At 41.5% G+C, this 15,102-nt stretch overlaps 1 long non-coding RNA gene across 4 annotated transcripts in view; it reads right to left on the bottom strand.

Moving 5' to 3' along the window:
• LOC142360600 (uncharacterized) overlaps positions 1-12,675 on the bottom strand; it is a 39,275-nt gene extending 26,600 nt beyond the window's left edge. For all 4 annotated transcript variants that reach the window (XR_012763228.1, XR_012763231.1, XR_012763229.1 and 1 more), the window contains exons 1-2: positions 12,575-12,675; positions 710-806 (exon numbers count right to left, since the gene is read on the bottom strand). This is a non-coding gene — a long non-coding RNA (uncharacterized LOC142360600). The remainder of the gene's footprint in view (positions 1-709; positions 807-12,574) is intronic.
• Positions 12,676-15,102: the final 2,427 nt, after the last annotated feature.

Here is a 15,102-nt window from a genome sequence, read left to right as displayed (position 1 = left end):
TAGATTATCTTTTATTGCGTAAGGGTACATAAAAATTTGAAAAACAAATGGAAATTCATCTATTAGCACAGTTAGAAAAAAGAAAGCAACACAAACCCTGGATGTGTTAAGCATCTTTTTCATCAGTCCACCCTCTTGTGTTGGACTGTGACCAATGAAATAATACAGTACATCAATCTTTTTCAAAAACAATGTAATTCTTGCAATGTCTAGATGGCTTCTGGGATTTGAGACTATTTACTACAGTTTCTAAAATGTTAAGATGATGTTTATGTAAATGAAAATATTTATCTAGGTTACTGCTGTCAAGTACCCGCTGAGAAACATTTTGCATTTATAGATGACCTTAAGCAACAATAGCAGCAGAAATTACCAGCAGCCAGCATTTGGGATAAGCATGAAACACTACATAAATCTCAAAAACAATAGTCCAGATTCTGCTGTTAGGGACCACCTGGTGCTCTTAGTTACACAGCTTTAATTCCCATTGGAAACACAGCATTTTGCCCTTGGATTGTAACGTTCAACCACAGAAACCAAACTATAGCAGCTTTCTTGACAAATAGAAATGCTGTTTCATGTCATCAGTGACAAGTTTTACAGAAAGTTGCTGTCTATCCATTCAGACAGAGTTGAGGAACCTTCTGCAGTATGTCAGTATATCAGAATTATCCAATAAAACCAAGAAAATAAATTAATGTCAGCTTACCTTGCCTGGACTACAGGACTGTAGGTCACATGAAATAAAGTTGTGACTGTTTTCAGACTAAAGGATGGGGTTTCATAAGCCTTATAAAAGGATTTACCTGGATGGAAAGAATAAAAGCAGTTCATCTAAGCATTTTAAGTGGACTAGCAAAACTTCATTAAAACAGTAAACGAACAGTGTGTTCAGAATTAGAGCAAGTCTTTATTCAATTTAATTGGTTTCGCTTCCAACTGAGCTGTCAACTGATGATAAATAAGGATTTTTTTCCATTTTGCAAAACTTAAAGAGGAAGAAAGCATTTGAGAGCAAGTTATAGGCCGACAGTGCTTTAAGGCTAGCACCCACTTCTGGCACATGCTCTCTGGCTGAAACAATGGAAAGACGTGGAGAGAAATTATGTATACTCATTTGTTTATCAGATAGAACTAATACAATTGCCTTGAGTCTTCTTGGGAAGCGGTGATGTTGTTTTCGTTTCTTTTTGGTCAAGAATAAATCATAGTTTCAAGGTGGTGGTCAGGGAGCTCAAAGCAGCTCATGCACAAAGAGAAGAGAAGAAAGTTTGGAAGCAGAACCTACATGCTCATCTCCATCCTTCCATCACGGAACTGCTCTCTGCAGAGCAATGTGCAAGATCCTCTTTTCCTTTCCTCAAGGCAGGTTTCCACCTTCCTTAACAGACAGCTGCAGAGCTAGATGTGTGTGCATGTGTGTAGCTGCAGGACTGGCCTGCACAGACTTTGCCCTCACCACTTCATGTTTCTCTGCCACCTCTACCAGCACGTGCACTTGCCCAGGCGGGCCAGGTGGGCAAACTGATCAGGTTAAATACAGCCAAAAAAGAAAAGCATGTTTTTTTCTCAGGGCGGTCAGTTCCTCAGCCTGGAATGGACAAGTCCCAAAACATGCTGGTGGCATGGTGGAGTGAGGGAGGGTGGGAGAAGGAGGAGCAGTGGCAGAGGGTGGTGGGGCTGCCTAGGTGGCTGTGCCTGGCATCGGGAGCCTTTTCAGCCCAGCGCCATTCTGTTTTCATCCCAGAGCTCCTATTTATAGCCTCTCATGCCACAACACACTTCCAAGTTTGACATGACACCAAAGATGTCTTTATTCTCTGTATGTATTTGCACAAAGTCATGACACTCACGCCTCTAATTATTATGTGGCACTCCTTGGAGTCCATTCCCTTTGGCTGACAAGTTTCCTGCCAAGGTGATGCATACCAAAAGCATCTCCCACAGCCCTCACGCCAATGTGAGAGAGAGACAGCCTCCGCTGAGCTGTGGAGCACTGTGCTGCCCAGGCACCGCTTCCTCACTTGCCTGGCAACACCTCCTGCCCTAACCTGCAGGCTAGAGACCCTGGCTGTGATCTTGGTAGCCTCAGCCTTTACTGCCCACAATAAGCTGTCCCGGAATAGGTGAGACTAAAGCTACAACAGGTGTGTCAGCACCCGTATCATTACAGGTGCTAGAACATTGACTGTATCATTGCTTCTAGTCATGTGACGAGATTGTAGGGAAAATAATGCTAAAGGTCAGAAAATAGAGTTTCTGCTCATAGCCAACTGCAAATTGAGGTGGTGTTTTGTTTTTTTTTTCCCAAGAAGAAGCTTTTTATATGTTTGTGTGTGTTTTCATATATACGTGCACATATATATAAGTGTATATGTATGTGAATGTGTATGTGACTCCACAGGTATGTGGATGTGCATCTGTGTATGTATATACGTGTGGATGTACAGACATATATGCATTCCCATACAGGCCAACAACCAAAGTAGTTAAATTCACAGTGGTGCCAGAAATTCTTACGAGATTTCTTACAGAGTGTTTTACATTCCCATTTCCATCTATGGACCGTTCCTCTAGCACCATAAACTGTTTGCTTCCCCTAAAATACGAGGAGTATATACACCATAAAAAGTGCATCATAGGTGTTGTCAGATGACCAGAAAACTTGAAGCCTAGAAGAAAATAGAAGTGTAAAGCCATTTTTCATGCCCAGGACATTTTCACTGGATTAAAAATAGTTGGTTTTGACTCTTCAAATAAACTGTCTTGCTGAGACTGTCATTTTCTGAGAAAATGTCACACTCAGAAAGAAGGCGTTTTACATAAAAGTTCTGGAGTTGGGAAATACATTTTTCAGTTATTAAACAATCCTGACTGAACATATTCATTGCCACGAGGGTGGTCAAGCAATGTGGCAGGCTGCCTGGAGCGGCTGTGGAGTCTCCATCCCTGAGGGTTTTCAAAACTGGCCTGAGCATGGCCCTGAGCAATCTCCTGCCTTGAGTGGGAGGCTGGACAAGCCCACCTTGCATTTTCTGTACGAGCCTGTGATTTTCAGCTAGCTACCACACAGAGGAAGCCTGCAGTTTATGCTGGTCATATGGCAGGCTTTTAGGGTTTCTAAAGTGATGAGCTCTTTCTGCAGTCCTCAGTAGTGACCAGAATATTTTTAAGCTTTCAAAAGATCCTGACAGATTCCTGTCCTCAGTTGTCATCTAATCCTGTCTTTAGCCATGTCCAATTTATTATTTTATGGCTAGCAGCAGGCTGAAGGATGAGGACCTGACCAAAGTGGTCCAAGCTTTTGTAGCTCTCAGTCTCACTGAGGCACATGGATAGGGAGCTGGCGGCAAGCCCCTCCGAAGCAAATTCAGCCCCTTCAACATCCTGTTTCGGAACAGAGACAGAATCACAAGCGCTGCTTGGTCCTTCTTCTGCTCTCACAAATCTCTGGATGTCAACTGTGAGACCTCATTCACCCCTCTCCAGCCTGATTTATCATATTTGTGACACCGTGGTCAGCGAAACTCACTCCTCAAATGCCCCAAATTGAGCCCAGAAGACCGCAAGGATAGCTGCAGGGAGCACCTGAAGGTCTGGCACCTCGTTGGGTCCATCGGGAGGATTTTTGAGGCCAACCCGCTGCCGAAAGGCTGAAGCATGTGTGGTACATACCTCGGCCACTCTTCACATTTTTCTTGATACTGTTCTGGTTTCCATCTCTTGCCGTCTTTTCACTTCAACATTTCCCATCTTTCATGTTCCACTTGTGCAAATAAACAAGACATAGCATTAACACTAACTCATTTAGCAAAGTTGTAGCCTTGGCAAAAAGGGCCATTTTCAAAGGGAGCTGGCAGCAAAATAAACCTGGGAGAAAATAAAAGGAGACCACTACCTTTTTCTCTGAGCTGCTGAAGCTGTCTGATCTTACTGGAGCTAATTTTTGTCCAGAAAAGGAAAAGGAAAGTCGAATGCAAGGTGGCATGGCTGTTTACCTAGAAACTGTACACCTCACAAGAAGAAAATCATCTAATTCGAAGTAGGAAAAGTCTGATATTATTCAGACATCATGGTATTGAAGAAACATGCATTCACAAGGGAAGTGATGAGAACGTATGAGCAGCCCATTGCCAGCCTCTAACTGCTATTTGTTCTGTGCTGCTCCAACAAGAAATCAAATTGTTTGGTAACAGCCAAGAAAAGCCTGGCTTGCATGTCACCATATAAGCAGGAAATTCCAGTAATGAAAATATGATCCTGCAGTAAAAAAAAACCAAACAGAGAAAATAAGAAAAAATATTTGCAGTTCTGAGGAAGGAAGAAGAACTATACAGAATTGCAACACCTTCCTTGCACCTGTTAAACGCAGTAGCAAAATCATGTAGTACATGACTTTTTTCCCCCTAAGAAACCAATATACTTTAGTTGACAGTGACTGTTTTAATAATGCCTTTTTTTCACATACTCAAAATATTCAGGAAAAACAATTTATGTTGGGGACTAAAAATTCTTTAAATCTGGTCCCAGTCCAGAGACATTTCTGGAAATTTGAACAAGATGCTGTGAAGTATTTCTATCAAGACATATATTTCTTTAACGTTTTCTTTCTTTTGTTTTCATATTCACAACTTAAAACATGGCAATTTTTTTAGCATAAAATTTCTCTCCTATGCCTATACACTTTCATGGACAAATAAATCAACTCCTTATAAGTGATTTAAAAATTGATTTTTTATGTATAGCAGAGTAGTAGGTTAGAAATATTCAAAACTAATAATGGTTATGATGGCCATATGAAGGTAGCTATTTTAGAAGTTTTCTGTGTCAGAAAAAAAATGTTTTTCCGGATACCAATGCAGAGACGCCACCATGAAATATTTTTATTCTTCTGTAAAGAAAATTTAGGTAAAATAAGCAGAAAAAATAGAACATAACAACTAATTTTTTAAATAAAAAAAATTAGAACAATCACAAAATCACTTTTCAAAAACAATGAAATGTTCAAACATATGCACACTTTCAGGCAAAAAATATTTTGCCGGTAACCTAGTCACAAAATATCATGCCATTCATTGGCATTGAATACAGGCTCTGGTCGATGTTACTGAAATTAAAGTTTCTTTAAGGAACTTGTAAGCACAGGAGATGCTTTTCTTCCTGCAGGACTGAAATATTAGTGGCTATGAGCACAGGATGTACACCTGCACAGAGATAACCTTTTGTCAATAGTAGCATCAAATTGACATGGCCCACGCTCAGTGGAGCATCCCCAGACAGGTGGGTGAGAGGCTGAGCCTCCCTCCCCTCCGTGCTGAACCTGTAAGGGCAAAGCAGTCTGGACCCCTGAACAAAGAGATCTCCCACACAAGCCCCAGAATGCTGCTATTCCCAGCTAAATGTGTCCGTGATGCCGGAGCTGGAACCCTGCTCTTACTACAAACGCCTTGTGAAAACGCCTTCCAGGGGTCAGTACTGGGCCCAGTCTTGTTTAACTTCTTCATCAATGACCTGGATGAAGAGTTAGAATGTACCCTCAGCAAGTTTGCTGATGACACCAAACTGGGAGGTGTGGTAGACGCACCGGAAGGCTGTGCTGCCATTCAGCGTGACCTGGACAGGCTGGAAAGCTGGGCAGAGAGGAAGCTGATGAGGTTCGACAAAGCCAAATGCAGGGTCCTGCACCTGGGGAGGAACAACCCCATGCACCAGTACAGGCTTGGGACGGACCTGCTGGAGTGCAGCTCTGCGGAGAGGGACCTGGGTGTCCTGGTGGACGACAGGTTAACCATGACCCAGCAGTGTGCCCTGGCTGCCAAGAAAGCCAATGGAATCCTGGGGTACATCAAGAAGAGTGTGGCCAGCAGGACAAGGGAGGTTCTTCTTCCCCTCTACACTGCCCTAGTGAGGCCTCATCTGGAGTACTGTGTCCAGTTCTGGGCTCCCCAGTTCAAGAAAGATGAAGAGCTACTGGAGAGAGTCCAGCGGAGGGCTACGAGAATGATGAGGGGACTGGAACATCTCTTCTACGAGGAGAGGCTGAGGGAGCTGAGCTTGTTCAGCCTGAAGAAGAGAAGGCTGCGAGGGGACCTAATAAATGCTTATAAATATCTTAAGGGTGGGTGTCAGGAGGATGGGGCCAAGCTCTTTTCAGTGGTGCCCAGTGACAGGAGAAGGGGCAATGGGCACAAACTGAGGCACAGGAAGTTCCATCTGAACATGAGGAAGAACTTCTTCCCTCTGAGGGTGGCAGAGCACTGGAACAGGCTGCCCAGGGAGGTTGTGGAGTCTCCTTCTCTGAAGATATTCAAGACCCGCCTGGACAAGGTCCTGTGCAGCCTGCTGTAGGTGACCCTGCTTCAGCAGGAGGGTTGGACTAGATGACCCACAGTGGTCCCTTCCAACCCCTACTATTCTGTTATTCTGTGATTCTGTGATTCTCAGTGACCACAAGTGGTAAAGCCCTTAATTTTAAAATTCATCCATAAACCGGGACAGGTTCACCAAGATCAAAACAAAATGCCACAGGAGAGGGAGAGGGGCGTAGATGTCTGGAAAATTAGTCCTTACAGAAGTAAAGAGTTTAAATTCCCCACGGACCGTCTCGCTTTGTGTTTTGAACGCTGTTCACTTAAATTGGTTGCATGGTGTAGTCATATCTGCTATAATTGCAGCAGATTGCAGTTGCCGAAACGTCTCCTGTATGCATACCCTTTTATTATGGCATATATAAGCACAACATTTCCAGTAATTTAGGGGCAGCTACAATCTCCTGTTCCTTAGAAGCTGCCTTCCCTGTAGTAGTTTATGCAGCATCACTGGAGTAATACAAACCGGAGTGAAGTACAGTAGTTACTGTGTTAGAAGTTGATGTTGCTAGCTATAAGATCCTACTTGGCATTTAAAAAACCCCAGCCTGTTAAAACCTGAAAAAGAAATATACAGAACTATACTCAAAATTGAATTAACTCCCCCCCCCACTGTGTTTTTATCTCATTGAACTCTAATCTCAATTTGACAGTTTCTGTCTAGCCCACTAAAGACATGTGATATATGATTTTTCTCAGCATCCTTTGAAGCAATAACTTGTTTTTTTACGAAAAAGCAGGTTCTTTTCCATAGTGTTCTTTCAGAACAACTTGAAAGGTAGTATAATTTATGGGTGAAGAGGCCCAGAGTGAAGAGCCTGAAGCCACCAAATTCTGGTGATCTCAGTGTCACTATTTTTTCCAATATTCAATGTTTTTCAAGATGTACCCTCTACTGGAATTGTCTTTCATTAAAAACAGGTAAATTACCAGCTTTCATGGTTTTGGAAGGACACTTGAGAGTCTGAAGTGACTGCAGAAACCTTGAGGCAATTGATAAAGAAAAAATTATTTTGACTCTCATGAAATCTTAAAGCAATCCGATGATATCTTAAGATAGGCTTCATGAGTTTTGATCTCACACAGCTGGCAGTACTGTATTCTTTCCTTAAGTATGATATGGCTTCTCTTTCTCATTATTTAAATGCAATGTCTTATGCTTCAGTAAAGACTCAGCCCTTAGAGTTACGCAATAGTAAGAAAAATTATTGGCTCCTCCTTCCCCCTCCCCACCATTGCAGACAAAACCTTGAAAATATAAAGCTTAAAAATCATGTTGTGAAGACCAAAACAAAAACCCAAATTAAATACCAAATAGTTTAGTACGGTTTTTTTTAAGAATCTCTCAATACTTATAGTCTTGTGGAGAGGCAGCTTTTGGTTTTTGAACCCACGAGGTGAGCACTACTGCTAGTTAGCACTCAAAGGAGTCATTAGGTTGTTGTTTTTCTTTTACAGTGCCTTGAAAATGGAAAGCACTGTTTGGCAACAGTGCTACATATTGTTCATACTTTTATAATCCTTTATTATTTGTATTACTGTAGAGCCAGTGAGCCAGCAGTAATCACAAGCCTGTTCCTTTAGTTACGACACACAAGCACAAGTGAACCTCTTCCCTAAAGACCCCATGGTCTAAATGGATTGCCCTGGTCAATTCGTTCAATTAAGGGACATTTTGTTTCACTTACCTTTGCTAGAGCAAGGACATCAATTGAATTTTTGACAATGATGACCCAGGAGGCTCAGCAGGGGCCTGACTTTTGGCAGGTGAAGGGAGCCAGCACTCATCCTCCACTGGAAGAGGCTCTTGGCGGTGGCAGAGCTCTTGCTCCAGGTGGGGCTGCCTATAGCAGGGAGAGCACTGGGCTCTGCTGACTGCTAGGGCCCAACACAGCAACATTTACAGGTGCTTTACATACTCTCTGGCTATGCTTTTTGCCATCCTCCAGGGGTGAAGTACACACATGTACAGCATAACCCAGAATATAGCCAAGATGTGGTGGCATCCACCAGCTATTGTGGAAGTGCCCTAGCCTTCTATAGCCTTCAGTGGAGCTTCTCCACTGATTTGGATAGGGCACCCATGACAGTACAAACATAGCACACAACCTTTGTGTCCCAAGCAGAGCTGCCATGCCTTCTCTCCTCCACTGTCCCTTAAAAAGAAATACAACTCAGGAAGTGCAGATAACAGAAAACGGAAAAAAAAAAAACCCCAGATGAAATACTAACCAGAATAAGAACCAACAATGTAATAATGTTATTGATTTCCAGTCTGATCCTAATCAGATTTCGCAAGACCTTACAGCTGCCAGCCATTCACAGACTTTTCAAAGTAGCTCCAAGCCATGCCTAGCTGAAGAGCTAAAAACTACAGAGCCGGTAACACAGGAGCTGCTGGTGGGGACAGTCATCTGCTCAGCTAGGAAGATATTTATTTATAGAAAAGCCTTTGAACTAGACGACTACATTTTAACGTAGTAATAACAAGTTATAGAAATTCAAAGAGTGGTAGGGTGTAACACAGCCATGCATTATATACCCCATTGTGAATGGGCTCTGAGGGAAAGCCTGTAATTTAGGGAGGTTTGAATGGCAAAACCTGGGTCATTGTAACAGATACTTTTTTTTTCGTTATTTTTATGTAGAGTGTGAAAAAGAAAAACTGACCTGAAGAAGTCAGGCAGTATGTGTTTTCATTCAACCTTAGTTAGCTATGAAACCTCCTGGAGCTCAATCTCCCTTGGCCAAATATTTGTTTTAAGATTAATTGTTCACACAGGAACTAAACAGCAACTTGCTGAATGCTAAGCTTTTAAAGGAGATTTCTGTTCCTCCTCAGGAAGTTTTTCTCATGTGTTGCTGGCTCTTTTGTATGTTCTGTCACCTTCGGGAAACCGGATTCAAGCAGAACTAAGGAAATGGCTTTTCTGTTTGTTTGTTCGTTTTTAAAGTTTATCTATGTATGAGTTGTTTTCAGGATTAACATTACAGGAGAGCCTTAGGACTCTGTTCAGAGGTCCCTGTTGTGTTAGATCACCTCACTGCAAGCACTTGGCAGGCAGCATACCCCAGAGCACAGCCAAGGGAGTAAAAGCTGGCCGATCTAATCCCCACAGTGCAGCACCACCTCGAGTAGGTGCCCTGGTCAGGTTGAGAGCTACAGACAAGAACAGAAAAAAACACGAGGAGAGAAGCAGAAGCTCAGGCAGAGAAATCCTGGCTGCCTGGAAGTCAGCAGTGCAGCCCAGCTTCTACAGAGCAAGATTTTTGGCCAGAGTAGGAGTGTGACATGGGCGTGTCACCCAACTCAGGTGGAGAGCAAGGAGCAAAGCCTGCCCTTGCTCCTCATCCAGCCCCCAGTTTTGTCAGACCAATCCTTCAAAAGTGAACCAAACCTAAAATCTAAGCTCCTGGGGCCATGCAGTCAGTTCAGAGCAGGGTATTGTGCTTTGCCTTAGTAACCCGCATCTGAGACCCACATTTTGGCCGGGCATAGACATTCCCCATCTCATTCTAGTCCCCATACCTGCATCTTACATTTCTCTCAAGCAGTTGATTTTTCACTCCCTTTCTTCTCTACGCAGAAGGTATGTATCACAGGCAGTTTCCCTCTTGTAGTCCAAGGCAGTAAATACATAAGCCTCCATGTTTATAGCCATCAAGAGGTGAAGATTACTGTCCAAGGGTTCTGTTGTGGGTGGGCTTCAGTGTACGGCTCTAGCAGCACTAGAGAAAATGTTGCTTCACAAACGTTAAAGAGGAACAACCAGCCAAAGCCAAACCCAAATATTAGAAATCAAGACATGCAAAAGTAAGATTTCAGTAATGCCATAGAGTGCTTCCAGGTTATCATTGCCACATAGGAAATTAAATATGAGCACATGTAGTACAACACTGCTTCCCTGTCATTAAAAATAAATTCTTTTCAAATGAATTTAGAATCTCCCTGTCTCCATCTGCCTATTATTTAATGAAACTCTACCCAGAATAGGTCTAAATTTTATCTGTATGATCAGTCTCAACACTCTTATACTAATTTCCTGTTGATACAGAATAATCATAACTATGAACTGGAACTCTGGTTCGAGAAGAGCAAGATTTTTGTCTGTTTTCCATGTACTATGTTTATAGACTGAACAAATTAGAAAAATAGAAGGAAATGTTGACTTAACCACCACTTGTATTTACTCTTTTTTTTTTCACACAAGAATTCTTCATAGCCCTTGTTCTCTGGCTTCCAACAGACAATTAGTTCCCAAAACTAACATTCAAAATCAGCATAAGAAAATGAGGCTTTATCACCTGAACCCCCAAATAGCGCAAAAATCTCACGCCTTTAAAATGGTGCAGAATAGGCTGTTAGTATCTTTTGCAGTTTTATCAAATCAAGCAGTAAGTAATTTGCGGAATAGTTTAAAATTGCAAACTTCCTTTTTTCTTTTTGTTTTCTTTTTCTTCTGAGGGGGATGCAAAATGGTAGAACTGCATTGAATATCAGAAGAACCAAATGCTGAGGAACCTGGTAAGGTTACCTAGCCATGACACCAATTGAAAGGGGAAACATCACCAGTATCAGGTGTTTTAAATAAAGACAAATATAAGGCATATGCTATGGTGAGCCTGATTCTCATTGACTATGAAACACTTCTTCATTACTCTGCAAAGCAACCTACCTGAAAGGGAATATTAGCATTAAATGAGAATTAGGCTCTCTATTATTGAAACTGAAGCCAAAACCAACTAAACAAACAGAATTCAGACAGAATTCAAATTTCATAGTACATTGTTTCACATAATAACCAGAAACTGATAATTAGCCGCTCTTCCTAGAATCCTGATTAAACCCCCGTGGTGTAGCATATTGGTACTAGCAATCTCTTTAATGGCAAAAAGACTGTATAGATCTAGTAATTGAGTTGAAGGAACGAACCACTGATTCGATTTCACATTCACAAACGCCAATTAAATGAAAAACATGACAAAGCACTGCTATAACTTACATTGCAGCATTAGGGTGGAAAACGAAAAGCAAACTCTGAGTGACAATCAGTGTCTCTGTGGGCTCTAGTGGCAGAATATAAATTGTAATGTCAGATATCTGTTCAGGACTGAAGGCCGCTGTATCCAGATCTGCTACATTGTATGATTTGATTTGTGTTAAAGCACACTTAAATCTTTTTTAGGATCTAAATTAGTAATATTACCATCATTCAGTAATGTCTGAAGATTTTCTAACAGCTAAGTTAATGTGCTTTCACACTCAAACCACAGTCCAGTTTGTGCTCAGTGTGAGTTAAAGACCTTTGCAAATGCAGGCTCTGTCTGTTTTGCCTACAGATCTCTGCTCATGTCCCCCCTATCTCAGTCCAATTTAACACTACGCTAAATACGTTATTCATACAGTTCTTGTACAAACAATTGAATTTGTACTAGCCGTCATTCAGCAAAACTTTTTTCCACCCAATCTCACGTTAATATTGATATTATACAAATACATTATGTGATCAGAAATAAATTTTGACCAACCAGTGCCCTCCAGATGATAATGTCAGTTATTAAAAAGAAAACTTCCAAATAAATTTCTTTTCCCCCACAGCCTTCTGAGATAAAAAAGGGAGAATAGTTGTGCATGCAAAGTGATTTGAATTTGGCATAGCTAAAGACTGAGATTCTCTGTGCAAAATATGGGTTTTATTTAAAAAAGTCATTAGTGCAGCTGTTGAAAGTGTTTAAATAAATCTAATTGCTGCTAAGCTATGTTTTCAGAAAGTAATATTTTGTGGGTACCATTTTCGTCAGAGATCTGTAACAAAGAGATAAATATTATATAAAATATTTATTTTACACTCCAGAGGTTCAAAATTGTGTCAAAATCAGACACAGTTCCTGGCCAAGATCATGACTGGAATTGACTCAAATACCAAAATTGTGCAGCTAAAACCATGCAGCTATTTCCTGGATTTGTGGGTGGATGTGCCAGCCTTTGCCTTTGATATGTTCCAAACAGTCAAGGGTTTTTCCATACTTTCCTGCCATTCCTAGCCTCCCTTTTTGTGGAAAAGGCATGCAAGGAGCATAACATAAAGTGACAATAGAAACAGCAGCTCCAGCCTTGGTATCAGGGGGAGATTGGCTCAGGCACGGGAGGACACTTTGAACAGCACGATAAGCAAGGTTAATCATGCCTAATCAGCTGCACTCACCCACCCCGCTGCAGCACAGAAATCCTGGAAAACCGGGTGCTCCCGACGACGACGCAGGACAAGGAACCTTGTGCCTGTGACTGAATCAGGAATCGAAACCTGTACCATTTCTCTTCATTATCTACAGAGGGAGACCTGCATGACTAGGTTACATTTAGACAGTTAATATTTAACTTCTGAAGTTAGGTGTGACAAAGCCAATCTGAAGTCACTACAGCACACAAAAAAAAGCAAACTGCATCTTCCAGTCTTGGGCTGCATAAAGATAGGGGTGTAGCACCAATAACAACACTCACTTGGAGTATCTAACCGCACCATTGAATTCAACATGTGACCTCTGCATCATTGCCCTGCTTTTGCTTCAAGGTACACAGTTTTACATAAGTTTTGGCCCTGCTCAGGAGAGAAAATGGTAGACGTCTACAGATCTCAGACTGTACTACCACAGTACTCTCTGTAGCACTCTTCTAACTATCCCATCCCAACCATACTTCCACCTCTGCATATGCTCAGTGAGTATAGGTAAACCACCCAAATTTTTTTCCTTAGGCCAAAAGGCCAAAGGGAACTAATACCAGAAGCCCAGCCTTCTGATAATTTGTCAGAGGCAATACAATTTCCTCCAGCAACTCCAGTATCTGATGCAATGACTTGTGCTTGAAATGGAGCATATATCTTCAAAGGTTTAACGTGATATAGGCTTTAATTTATTTGCAGATTATAACATCTGTTAATGGCCCTTTCTTAAAATACCTTGTCTTATATCATGTTTTATTTTGTAAACATTCAGATATCAGATCTTGTCCTGTGACTCTGAAGTTAAAGAACGTTTTACTACTGGGCACGTTTTCCTGATGTGATTATATGCATATATATATACACATACACATCATCAAGGTCAAACTGAGTCTCATCTTTGCACTCAACTCTACAGATTAAAATGGGATCAGAACACCATTGTTGCCAATGCTTTTCACTGAAAATATAAGTTTTTCTCTGCACTTTTCAAACACTTCCAAATTATGTGTATTTTAGGAATACCTGTGAGCATCTGTGTCAAGGTGGAGGAGTATCCCTCCACAAAAAAATCTATAGATGGCTGGGAGGAGAGCAGAGAGAATAAACCTGCTGATCTGAGATATCCACATGTTGTCTTGCCCAGACCCTCAGACATTTTAGATCCTTCTACAGTTCCTTGCAGCTAGTCTTATTGACGATCAGCTATACAACATACCTGAGCACTCTGAATTCCTAGTGTGCGAAGTCCAGCATTCGTTGCTTCAAAGTACTTCTTTACTAGCACTCCCATCCTCACGAACACACAAGAGGCATAAAAGGACATGTAGTGCAGGGCACAATCTTCTTGAAATGATGGCCTTTAACCCTGAAGTAAAATTAAAAGGCTTGAACGCTTGAGGTTTTTTTTGGGGGGGAGGGGCTGTTTTTATTGTTGTTTTTTTAAAGCTCTCTTATAAACCGTATTCAAGTACTACTGGAAAACCTTAAACTGATCCGACCTGTTAGCTAAGAAAGTTCCAGACACTTCATTGAAGGGAGACTATAACGACATTGTTAATTCTCCAGTGAGACCTGTTATTCTGTAACATGTTGATTAGTCATCTGGCAGCCACTCAGTTTGGTCTAATCATCCACAGAATTCAACTGGCACAAGAGCCAAAACACATCTCCTGCGCCTGGCAGTCTTTCAAGACTGCAAGTTGTTTCCAAAAATAACAAGAAAAGAAAAGAAAATTAGACTTATTTAGTACCAACACCAAGATGGAGGTGGGGATAAGTGTGGCTGAAGATTCATTGCACATGATTTCTGCAAATCTTTTCACTTCCATTAACTTTCACCAATGCTTAGCTTTCGTAGGTCCTGGTGGGAAGGTGGGTACAATGAAGGGGTAACTGCCTGAGTGTTTACCATGAGGACAGCTCTCAGCTGAGGCAATTCTGCCATGAAAATGCAACTTAAGCCCTCAGAGTGGGAGCCAGGGGAGAACAGTGCAGTAGCTATATACGGAGAAGCAGGCATGGCAACAGGGCATTCCACTGCACTGCATATGCTTCACTGCTTTCCTGACAACTAAAACGAGGATGTCATGCATGGGCATTGGTGAAGCAAGGTTTATTAAGAAGGAGATTTTTTTTTTTACTGTGTTATCTTTCTTTACTTGACTGCGTTAAAAGCTGACTCAATTTTCAGTTTAAAGACTAATTCAAAAATACAGATTTTTCTCCTTTTATGCTTCTTGAAGTTCATGCATAAATTTTCTATAAGCCCATTTGACGCTATATATGATATGATTTGATATGATATGATATGGCATGACATGACATGACATGACATGAAGATATGAAATGATATGATATGATATGATGATATGATATTCAGGGCTCTGGGGCGACAGGTTAAGGGATCAGAAGCACAAGTACTCTTCTCTATCCCTCCAGTTGCAGGGGAAGATGAGGGAAGAAAGAGGGTGAGTGAACAGATTAATACTTGGCTCCAAGCCTGGTGTCAT

The sequence above is a fragment of the Opisthocomus hoazin genome, chromosome 2, assembly GCF_030867145.1.
Source record: "Opisthocomus hoazin isolate bOpiHoa1 chromosome 2, bOpiHoa1.hap1, whole genome shotgun sequence".
NCBI classification, from domain to species: Eukaryota; Metazoa; Chordata; class Aves; order Opisthocomiformes; family Opisthocomidae; genus Opisthocomus; species Opisthocomus hoazin.
The sequence above is the reverse complement of the archived record's forward strand: the minus strand, read 5'-3'. Positions and strand labels throughout refer to the sequence as shown.